Consider the following 12,442-nt stretch of genomic DNA (forward strand, 5'->3'; position numbering starts at 1 on the left):
TCTATAGAATGTATCCTAAAGTATCGGACTAAGTAAGGCAAGAAGGAGTACCTCCTAAGATAGCAAGGCTATTTACCTAAATAGGACTCGTAGAAGGCTAAAGACTCTTTTAAAGATATAACTAAGTTATTAGATAAGTATTAGACTAGTATAAAGAATAAGAAGAAGGCTAAGGGCCTATAATGTCGCCTAGGAATAATACTACCCCCGGGGTACTATTAGCTAACTAATTAGAGGCCGGCAAGCTAGGACAATAAGATTACACTAGGCGCGCTACGGCGCGTTAATTAGTCGCTGCTCTTTTAAGGATTCTATCTCTTTACTAATACGCCCTATAAGGCCCTCCTCTTAGTATTTAGGTCCCCTTCTTATTCCTTTATTCTACTAAGGCCTCGAGGCCTAGGCGATCGGCGAGGGCGGCGCGCGTACGTATAAATAGTAATAATAATAATAACGACGGCGTTACGATTATACTAAAGAACGGCGCGGCCGGCGCGGCTATATTAGTAACGGTATTACGGAGTGTATTACTAGTTAAAGCGTTACTAGTCGAAGAAGGAAATTAAAAGCAAGGTAAAGTTAGCGCTAAGACGACTAGCGCCGCTATTTGTTAGGGCCAAAGAGGCTATACGTAATTAGTATATAACTAGGCTAAGTAAAGCTAGGGTCTTAGTGCCTTAGGTAGGGCTTAGCGCTTAGCGTTAGGCTAACTAGCCTGCCTTCCTCCTTCTCCTCCTAGATCTCTATCGAATACTACTTGTACCTACTACTACCCTATCTACCTGCTAACATAACCCCTATTATATAGTATTCGATCTACCCTTTAAGGGCAGCAGCTAGATAGTCCTTATTTTAAGCTTTTAGCGGTATAGCTACGAAAACTATCGATTTAACTATATTACGCCCGAAGAACGGGACCTATACGTACTAGTCTACTAAAACAACCGTACTAATTATTAAGCAAGGCCTTCTATACGGCCTATTATACTAAGTTAATCGCACTAAGCCGATACCTACTAATTCCGCTATATCCGCACTATAAGGGGCTATAATATATTATTAGTCCTACCCCCTATTATAATAGCCGGCTTATTACGAAGCAACAACAATCGCGGCGCCGCTAGTAGCGCTAGCAACGACAACGTTATTAGTACAGTGCCTACTAAAGTGCCTACTAAAGCACCTGCTAAAGTACCCGCTAAAGGGCCTACTAAAGGACCTATAATCGAAGGGGATAACCTATCGTTACCCGTTAACGATATTCTTAGCAATATTATTAATCGTCGGTACGACCGACTAGCTTTTAGCCCCTAGCTAGTAGCGAGACTTTAAGAAGCTACCTAGAATAGGCTTACTGCTCTACGCTAAGAGTAATAGCTAAAGGATAACCTCCTCGAAATTTACCGCCTATAGGAAGCCCTAGCAACTAATACTAAGCCGATAGCAGGGCCTTCCTTACTAACTATTTAAAAGAAGGATGCTAAACTCAAGGACTGCACTGTATTTAATAGCTCTAGTCGGAAGCAATATAACGACTATATTCGTAACTATAAGCTTAACTAGCGCAATATACTAAGGGCGCTACTAGACGACTATTCCTTAGTCGTCTATGCTATACAATATATTAATAGAGACCTAAAGCGCACCTAGGATAACTACTTTAACTCCCTTACTAATTAGACCGCTATTTAGTAGCAAACCTATAAAACTATTATACTAGACACCCTTAGAAACCCTATACTAAGGCAATAACACGCTTAGGACTAGTACCTCCGAGCTAAGCAAAAGACTAATTAATTAGCTCGCTTATTTAAGGCCTATTTAAAGACCCTCGAAGATAACCTTCCGGCTAAAACTAATTCTATATAGATCTCTAAGATACGCCTAAAACTTAGGTAGGAGCTTATCCTCGAATTAGACCGCCGCCGTATGTTCTATATAAGAAGGGTATATTAGTAGGTAGATAGGGTAGTAGTAGGTACGAGTAGTATTCGATAAGGATCTAGAAGGAGAGGGAGGAAGGCAGGAGAGTTAGCCTAACGCCAAGCGCCAAGCCCTGCCTAAGGCATCGAGACCCTAGCTTCACTCGGCCTAGTTACATGCTAATTACGTATAGCCTCTTTGGCCCTAATATACGCTTCCCTTCTAAAGGCCGCGCCCTCGTAGCCTTCCTATATTCCAATCCCGACCTCTATTGCCGCTGACTTAGCAAGTCTAATAAGCTGCTTAGCCGCGCTAAATTGAACACTTAACTACCTAATTATATAACTATATCAAACCTTACCTCTAAACAACATAATATACAACTCCAACTGCGCTATTCTTATATATAATAAAGTAAAGGGATATAAAGCTATAAGAATTAAGGGCTATCGACTAATTACAATACGAGCGCGTCTTCCCTACTGCAATAGGTAGACGTACGAGGTATTATAGCCCTACCTCCGCTCTAAGTAATGTCGTACCGAGTTCTTTGCGTCTACTCTTAAAAGACCTAGCAATGTCCGCTTCCGAGGGTTTGTTCGCTTCTGAGGGTTATTATTCCTATTGTTCGTAGTTTCGCTAGCCCTAATTAGCTAGGTTTAGCAGCCTTTAAGTGTCAATCTTATCTTATCTTTTTAAAAAACACAGCTCGTCTAGTTTCTATAGGTAAAGGCTATTATAAGTGCAGTAGTAGAGGTTCGCCTCGCTTAAAGGGTTAGATAGATCGAGGAGTAACCTATTGTCCGCAAGATCGACCCCGGCTAGCTTAGCTCTATAGTTTTGCCCTTAGTTAGCTAGTCTATTAGTCGCTTAATCCTTTAAGCGGCTTAAAGTTTTAATTAAAGTTTTGATTAAAGTTTGATTAAGGTGCCTTAGGCTCGTAGTATAGGTAAGGTTGTGTCTGTAGGCGTAGCGACAATAGCAAGTAATGTTAATAATAGTAGCGCTAGTCGTCTTAGCGCTAACTTTACCTTCTTTAACTAATAACAACTCGGCAATACCGTTACTAATATAGCGGTATCCTTCCTTTCTTAAACAGCAACACACCCCGTAATACTGTTACTAATATAGCCGCGCCGGCTACGCCGATTGCCTAGGCCTCGAGGCCTCGACGGAATGAGGGAATAAGAGGGGGACCTATAGGGCGCGTTAGTAAAGAGGTAGAATCCTTAAAAGAGTAGGCAATTAGTTAACGCGTCGTAGCGCGCTTGTTAACACTTAGTGCGCGTTTACTATAGTAGTGTAGTCTTATTGTCCTTTGTTACTAACAATTGCTTGCTTCTAATTAGTTAGCTAATAGCACCCTAGGGGTAGCATTAATCCTAGGCCTTAGTAGTAACATTATAAGCTTTTGGCCTTCTTCTTGTTCTTTACGCTAGTCTAATACTCATCTAACAACTCGGTTATGTCCTTAAAGGATCCTTTAGCTTCCTACGAGTCCTATTTAGGTAAATAGCCTTACTACCTTAGGAGGTATTCCCTCTTGCCTTTCCTAGTCCGGTACTATAGGATACGTTCTATAGACTACAGTTCTTTACTATTAGCTAAGACTTCTTCTAACTTAGCAGGCGCTTTATCGCCTTCGCGTTAATAGTATAGCTTAAGGAGGGATACATAGAAGGTGTTATAGATAGTGTAATAGGGTAGAAGCTATAACTAGTAGGCCTATATACCCTTCGGTTCTCGAATGCGGAATAGGCTAATGTATCTTAGTGCGAGTTTGGGCCTTGTTTTGCTATCGGGTAATAGGTGTTTGCGGATGCGGAGGTTCTTTATACTAAGCATAACTATATCGCCTTGCTTAAAGGTTATTAGAAGGTAGTGTTTGTTATAGTAGGTCTTTTAGTACTCTTAAGCCTTTGTTAACTTCTCGGCTATCTTAGTATAGATTTCTCGTATCTTCTAAACCCTCTTAATAGCCGCTAGTGTCTTAGGTTGACCCGCTTCCCTTTCCTTACGCTCGGCCTCGAGCGATAGGGGGTCTTATAGCAGCGCAGGGTTGCTTCCTATTATAGCGAAATAAGGTAACACCTTAGTAGATAAGTAGACACTATTGTTGTATACAAATTCGGCTAGTTGTAGGAGATTGACCCAATCCTTAGGGTTCTCGTTAATATAGCTACGCAGGTACTGCTATAGGGTAGCATTCTATCTCTCTATTTAACCGTTAGTCTATAGATAGAAGGCTGTTAATAGCCGATGCTTCAGTCTCAGCTGTAGGCATATTTCGCTCTAATAGTACGATATAAATATCGAGCCCCTATCGGAGACTATCCCCTTAGGGGTTCCCTAATAGGTATAGAAGATGTTAGTCTACAGCGCCTTAGCTAGGTTAATAGCCGTCTAATCCTTTCGGGCAGGAATGTAACGAGCGCCCTTAGTAAACCGGTCTACGACAACTAGGATAGTATTATATATATCCTTGCTTCCCCTATACTTAGTAGGCGGAAGGCCTATAATAAAATCTATTATAAGCTTAGCAAATAGCTTCTTTAGAACAGGGAGTGAAGACAACTCGCTAAATAGTAAGTGCTTTAGTGCTTTGACTCGTTAATATACGGCATACGTGTTTACGTAGTCCTTTATATCCCGCTTACTATTTAGCTAGTAGTATGTGCGCGATAGTAGCTCGTACGACCTCTCTATGCTATAGTAACCGGCAAGCTCACTATTATAGTGTCGCTTAAGAAGTTCTTGTCGGATCGAATGTTTAGCGGGGACATAATATCTACCCTTAAACTTTAAATAACCTTTGTTATCGATCGACTAATTGTTACTCTTACTAGATCGAGTCTTTCGCCTACTTATAAGCTTGTCTATACGTTTAGTAGCAAAGGCGTCCCTCTGCTAAGCCCGTAACAGCTTATCTATAAACGATTAACTATCCCTATTTGCAAGGTTATTTAATAGCACCCTCGCTATTAAACGAGGTACGTATTATATATATCTAATAGCACTAGTAGCCGGATCAACTGCAGTAGTGCTATCGCTGTTACTATATATAGCGATGTCGACTAGGGAGTTATTATAACTTCTCCTATCTGTGTCCTTAATACGTACTGTTAATATAGTAAGAGCATTAATATGCTTTAAGCCGTCGCGGAGTCCGGTAAGCCGCTTATCCTACGCTTGCTTATTAACAACACGGGCTATAGCAATCTTATACTACAGGGTTAGAAACAATGAATTGATAGATTGCTAAGTCCCGCTATCGTAATTAGGTCGCCTCGATAGGCTATTAGTAGGGTTGCTTACGCCTAGCCGATATAATATATTAAAATCAAACCTAGCGAGGTAGATAGCCTATCTAGCCTGTCGACCTATAACTCTAGTAACCTTAGTAATGCTACGGAGGTTGTTATAGTCTGTATAGACCTATATCGTATATTAAGCCCTATCGAGGTAATGCCTCTAATACTTAAAGGCCTCGATAATAGCTAAGAGCTCTTGCTCGTAGGTCTCGTAGCGACGCTTAGTATCGATTATCTTCCTCGAGAAGAAGGTAATCGGGTGCTAGTAATAGTCATTATCTGATTGCTAAGACATAATAGCCGATATAGCGAACTGTGAAGCGTTAGTCTCAATTCGGATCTGCTTGTTTAGTACGAAATAGTATAACAAGGGGACTTTAGTAAAGCGCTACTTTAGACCGTCAAAAGCGGCTTGTGCTCTGTTAGTCTATTTAAACTCTCTAGTCGGGTTAGCCTTGGTTTTAGTAAGCTCAGTTAGGGGCATTACGTATCGTAAATAGCCCTTAATAAAGCGACGATAGAAGTTAGCAAAACCTAGGAATAATTAAAGCTCCTTAATACTAGTAGGCGTTAGCTACTTAGTAATAGTCTTAATCCGGTTAGGATTAGCCTTGACACCCTTAGTTAATACGAGGAAGCTAAGGAAGGACACCTCCTTAGTAGCAAAGGTGCATTTAGAAGGCTTGTAATACAGTCTATAGGCTCGTAGGCGATCGAGCACCTTGCGGACTGTAGCCTAGTACTCCGTAATGTTAGGTAAGTGTATGTAAACTAGGATGTTATCTAGGTAAACTATACAGAGATAGTCTAATAGGCCCGAAAGGGCCCGATTAATATAGGACTAGAATGTTGCGGGGGCGTTAGCTAGGCCGAATAGTATAACTAAGTACTCGAAATGGCTATAGCGAGTACGGAAGGCTGTTTTCTATTCGTTACCCTTACGAATACGGATACGATAGTACGCATCCTTAATATCTAGTGTAGTATAGAAGTAGGTACTAGAAAGGCGATCGAGGGTCTTGTTAATAAGAGGAAGTAGACAGCGATCTTTGATAGTAACAGCATTAAGCCTACGATAATCGATATAGAGGCGTAGGCTACTATCCTTCTTTAGTACGAACAGGATAGGGGCACTAGTAGGGCTGTTACTATACCGTATCCGGCTATTAGCTAGGTTTTCCTCTAGGTACTTACGTAACACAGCAAGCTCTCGTTTACTAAGGTTGTAGAGGGGTCTAAAAGGGACCTCTTTGCCCTCTATAATATTAATCTTATAATCCGTCTCTTTAAACATAGGCAATGTCGATACTAAGTAGTGTTTAAACACATTAATATAGGTCTCTCGAATAGGTTCTAGTATACGCTTAAGCTGTTTAGGATCTATACTATTAGGGGGCACTAGTTCATCGTTATTACTACCGAGCAGGTCGGCAGTTAGATTAGCGGAGGCGGGAGTTAGGTTGCCAATAAATAGGACCCTAATATTATTAGGACACTCGCTAATGTCGATGTGTTTAATGTCCTCTTTCCTAGCGATTCTAAATCGCTATTGTTAACTGCCCAAGTCTATAACTATAGTACAGTACTTAAGAACAGGGTTGCTAATAATAATGTTAGATAGGAGGCTATCTATGTCTACTACGTAGGCAGTAAAGTTTAGTAGGCGTTTATTGCCGAGGTCGTCTCTTAGGGCTATATAGACATAGTAGGCTCCGTAGGTCAAGTGCCGAGCGTTATTAAACCAAGCAAGGGTTAGTAGGTTAGTCCTAGGCAGTTGTCGAAGGTCTAATTGCTTAGCTAGGCGATAGCTAATAAGGGCACTAACTGAATTTCCTAGATCTAGTATAACCTTAGTCTTATAGTTAGTTCTATGCGTATCCGATACGAGACAGGTGCGTATAATAGCTAGCACAATGTCGATAGTCTTACGCCGTACAAGGCTAACAGTTAGTGCGGCGCTTATTCTTTTTTCGAAGGTTGGCCTATAGGGATAGCGTTAGCTACTAAAAGGTGCTTTCGGTGCTTAGCGGCAGTACGGTCGATTCGGGCCTAGTTTTTAGGTTTGTCGCATTAGCCTAGTAGATAGCTAGTGCTATCACAATTAAAGCACTTTAGTCCGGTTAGGGGATTGCTATAGCTATTGCCGCTATTGTTAGCCGAGCGATTAGTACTATAGGGATACGAGCCCCTTCTACGGCCCCTATTACGGCCTCCTCTATATAGCCGTCGGCTACGGCTTCTCCTACGGTCGTTGTTGTTGCTACCTCTATTGTTAGTACTAGTGTTGTTCTAATGCAAACCTTAATTATTGCCTCCTCGGCTACGATAGGTAGATAGTCGTATCTTAGATTCTAACCGTTGCTACAGCTATACTACACGCTCTGCAGTTTCCACTTCAATTATAAATTGAATTCGTATAAGATTAGCCTGTTCGAATACACGGCGGCGGTCTAATTCAAGGACAAGCTCCTACCTTAATTTAGGGCGTATTTCGGAGATCTATATAGAATCGGTTTTAACCGGAAGGTTATCTTCGAGGGTCTTTAAATAGGCTTCAAATAAGCGAGCCGATTAATTAGTCTTTTGTTTAGCTCGAAGGTACTAGTCCTAAGCGTATTGTTGCCTTAGTATAGGGTTTCTAAGGGTGTCTAGTATAATAGTTTTATAGGTTTGCTACTAAATAGCGGTCTGATCGGTAAGGGAGTCAAAGTGGTCGTCCTAGGTGCGTTTTAGGTTACTATTAATATATTGTATAGCATAGACGACTAGCGAATAGTCGTCTAGCAGGGCCCTTAGTGCATTTCGTTAGTTAAGCTTACAGTTACGAATGTAGTCGTTATATTGCTTTCGACTAGAGCTATTAAACACGGTATAGTCCTTAAGTTTAGCATCCTTCTTCTAGACTAGGACTAATAGTAAGGAAGGCCCTGCTATCGGCTTAGTGTTGGTTGTTAGGGCCTCCTAAAGGCGGCGAATTTCGAGGAGGTTATCCTTTAGCTATTGTTCTTAACGTAGGGCAGTAAGCCTGTTTTAGGTAGCTTCTTAGAGTCTCCCTACTAGTTAGGGCCTAAAGGCTAGTTAGCTATATCGACGGTTAACAATATTATTAAGAATGTCGTCGATAGGCAATTCTAGGTCGTTACCTAGAATTATAGGTTCTTCTTTAACAGGCTCTCCGGTAGGCTCTTTAGTAGGAGGCACTTTAGCTAGCACTTTAGCGGGAACTGTGCTACTAGCGTTGTTATTGCTAGCGCTGCTAGCGGCAGCACGGTTGTTGTTGCTTCGTAATAAGCCGGCTATTATTGTAATAGGGGGTAACACTAATAATGTATTATTAGCCCCTAAGATGCGGATGTAGCGGAATTAGTAGATATTAGTCTAGTACGATTGACTTAGTGTAATAGGCCGTATAGAAGGCCTTGCTTAACGATTAGTACGGTTGTTTCGATAGAATAGTACGTGTAGGTCCCGTTCTTCGGGCGCAATATAGTTAGATTAGTCTTATTCGTAGCTATACCGCTAAAAGCTTAAAATAAGGACTATCTAGCTACTGCCCTTAAAGGGTAGATCGAATACTATATAAGAAGGGTATATTAGTAGGTAGATAGGGTGGTGGTAGGTACGAGTAGTATTCGATAAGGATCTAGAAGGAGAGGGAGGAAGGTAGGAGAGTTAGCCTAACGCTAAGCGCTAAGCCCTGCCTAAGGCATCGAGACCCTAGCTTCACTCGGCCTAGTTACATACCAATCACGTGTAGCCTCTTTGGCCCTAACATTCTAATAGGCTAATCTAATACGTATTTAATTTATAGTCGAAGTAGAAATAGCTAAACGGGCTATTTAGCTCTAATAACGACTAGAATCGAGGATCCGACTAGCTAGTACTAACCGTAGCACCCGTAGCCGCGGAGGAAACTAAGGTTCCTACTAAAACAATAGTGCTAACAATAGGAACAGTAATAATAACCGTAGAAGAGGCCGTAGCCGACGGCTATATAGAGGAGGCCGTAATAGGGGCCGTAGAAGGGGCTTGTATCCTTATAACGCTAACCGCTCGACTAGCAACAATAGCTATAGCAATGTTCTAACCGGATTGAAGTGCTTTAACTGTAATAGTACTAGCTACCTGCTAGGCTAATGCGACAAACCTAAGGACTAGGCCCGAATCGACCGTGCTACCGCTAAGTACTAAAAGCACCTCTTAGTAGCTAACGCTACCCCTATAGGCTAACCTTCGAAAAAAGAATAAGCGCCGTACTAACTATTAGCCTTATGCGGCGTAAGACTATTAACATTGTGCTAGCTATTATACGTATCTATCTCGTATCGGACTCGTATAGTACTAACTATAAGACTAAGGTTATACTAGATCTAGGGAATTCAGTTAGTGCCCTTATTAGCTATCGCCTAGCTAAGCAATTAGACCTTCGACAATTGCCTAGGACTAACCTACTAACCCTTGCTTAGTTTAATAACGCTCGGCACTTAACCTATAGGGCCTACTATGTTCTAATAGTTTTAAAGGACGACCTCGGAAATAAACGCCTACTAGACTTTACTGCCTACGTAGTAGATATAGACAACCTATATAGAGGAGCTACTATTGTTATTAGCAACCCTATTCTTAAGCACTATACTATCGCTATAGACTTAGGCAGTTAATAATAGCGATTTAGGATCGCTAGGAAAGAGGACATTAAATACATTAATATTAGCGAGTGCCCTAATAATATTAGGGTCCTATTTATTAGCAACCTAACCCTAGCTAATCCGACTACCGACCTACTCGGTAGTAATAACGAAGAACCTATACCCCCTAACGGTATAGACCCTAATTAGCTTGCTCGTATACTAGAGCCTATTCGAGAGACCTATATTAATGTATTTAAACACTACCTAGCATCGACATTGCCTATATTCAAAGAGACAGATTATAAGATTAATATTATAGAGGGCAAGGAGGTCCCTTTTAGTCCCCTCTACAACCTTAGTAAACGAGAGCTTGCTATACTACGTAAGTACCTAGAGGAAAACCTAGCTAATAGCTGTATTCGGTATAGTAACAGCCCTACTAGTGTACCTATCCTATTCGTACTAAAGAAGGATAGTAGCCTGCGTTTATACGTTAATTACCGTAGACTTAACGCTGTTACTATTAAAGACCGCTATCTACTTCCGCTTATTAATAAGACCCTCGACCGCCTTTCTAGCGCCTACTTTTATACTATACTAGATATTAAAGATGCCTACTACCGCATCCGCATTCGTAAGGGCGACGAATAGAAAACAGCCTTCTGTACCCGTTATAGCTATTTCGAATACTTAGTTATACTATTTAGGCTAGCTAACGCCCCTATAACATTCTAGTCCTATATTAATCGGGCCCTTTTAGGCCTATTAGACTATCTCTGTATAGTTTACCTAGATAACATCCTAGTTTATACCTATTTACCTAATATTGCAGAATATTAGGCTATAGTATATAAGGTGCTCGACCGCCTACGAGCCTATAGACTATACTACAAACCTTCTAAATACACCTTCGCTACTAAGGAGGTAGCCTTCCTTAGCTTCCTCGTATTAATAGAGGGTGTTAAGGCTAATCCTAATCGGATTTAGACTATTACGGAGTAGCTAATACCTACTAGTATTAAGGAGCTTTAATTATTCCTCGGCTTCGCTAATTTCTATCGTCGCTTTATTAAGGGCTATTTACGGCATATAATGCCCCTTACTAAGCTTACTAAAACCAAGGCTAACCTAACTAGAGAGTTTAAATAGACTAATAGAGTACAAGCCGCTTTTAACGGTTTAAAGAAGCGATTTACTAAAGTCCCCCTATTATACTACTTCGTACTAAGCAAACTAATTCGTATTAAAACTAACGCTTCCTAGTTCGCTGTATTAGCTATTATGTTATAGCAGGCTAGTAATACCTACTAGCATCTAATTGCCTTCTTCTTACGAAAGATAATCGATATAGAGCGTCGCTACGAGACCTATAAGCAAGAGTTGCTAGCTATTATCGAGGCCTTTAAGTATTAGAGGCACTACCTCGATAGGGCTTAATATACAATATAGGTCTATATAGACTGTAACAACCTCCGTAGCATTACTAAGGTTACTAGGGTTATAGGTCGATAGGCTAGATAGGCCGTCTACCTCGCCGGGTTTAATTTTAATATATTATATTAGCTAGGCGTAAGTAACCCTACTAATAGCCTATCGAGGCGACCTAATTACGATAGCGAGGCCTAACATATTAATTCTTTGTTTCTAACCCTATAGTATAAGATTGCTATAGACCTTGCTATAAAGCAAGCGTAGGATAAGCAGACTTCCGGACCCCGCGGCGATAACAAATACTATAGCGGAGTTATCGTTCTTCTAGTACGCGTTAGAAAGGGCGTAGATCGCTCGAGCTATAATAACTCGATTAAGGACATTGCTATCTATAGTAATAGTCTATATAGCGATAGTACTATAGAAGAGGTTATAGTAGTTCCGGCTACTAGTACTATTAGATATATATAATACGTACCTCGTTTAATAGCGAGGGTGCTATTAAATAACCTTGCAAATAGGGATAGTTAATCGTTTATAGATAAGCTATTACGGGCTTAGTAGAGGGACGCCTTTGCTATTAAACGTATTAATAGGCTTGTAAGTAGGCGAACGACTCGATCTAGTAAGAGTAATTAGTCGATCGACGACAAAGGTTACTTAAAGTTTAAGGGCAGATACTATGTCCCCGCTAAACAATCGATTAGATAAGAGCTTTTAAAGAGGTATTATAATAGTAAGCTCGCTAGTTACTATAGTATAGAGAGGTCGTACGAGCTGCTATTGCGTACATACTACTAGCTAAATAGTAAGCGGTATATAAAAGAATATATACAGACCTATATAGTATACTAGCGTATTAAAGCACCTAAGCACTTGCTATTCGGCGAGTTGTCTTTACTCCCTGTTCTAAAGAAACCATTTGTAGAGCTTATAATAGACTTTATTATAGGCCTTCTACCTACTAAGCGTAGGGGTAGTAAGGACGTATACGATGCTATCCTTGTTATAGTAGATCGGTTTACTAAAGGCGCTCGTTACATCCCTACTCGGAAGGATTAGACTACTATTAATATAGCTAAAGCCCTATAGAGCAACATCTTCTATAGCTATTAGAGAACCCCTAAGGGGATAGTTTCTAACCGG

This window comes from Pseudocercospora fijiensis (genome assembly GCF_000340215.1).
Source record: "Pseudocercospora fijiensis CIRAD86 unplaced genomic scaffold MYCFIscaffold_5, whole genome shotgun sequence".
Classification (NCBI taxonomy): Eukaryota; Fungi; Ascomycota; class Dothideomycetes; order Mycosphaerellales; family Mycosphaerellaceae; genus Pseudocercospora; species Pseudocercospora fijiensis.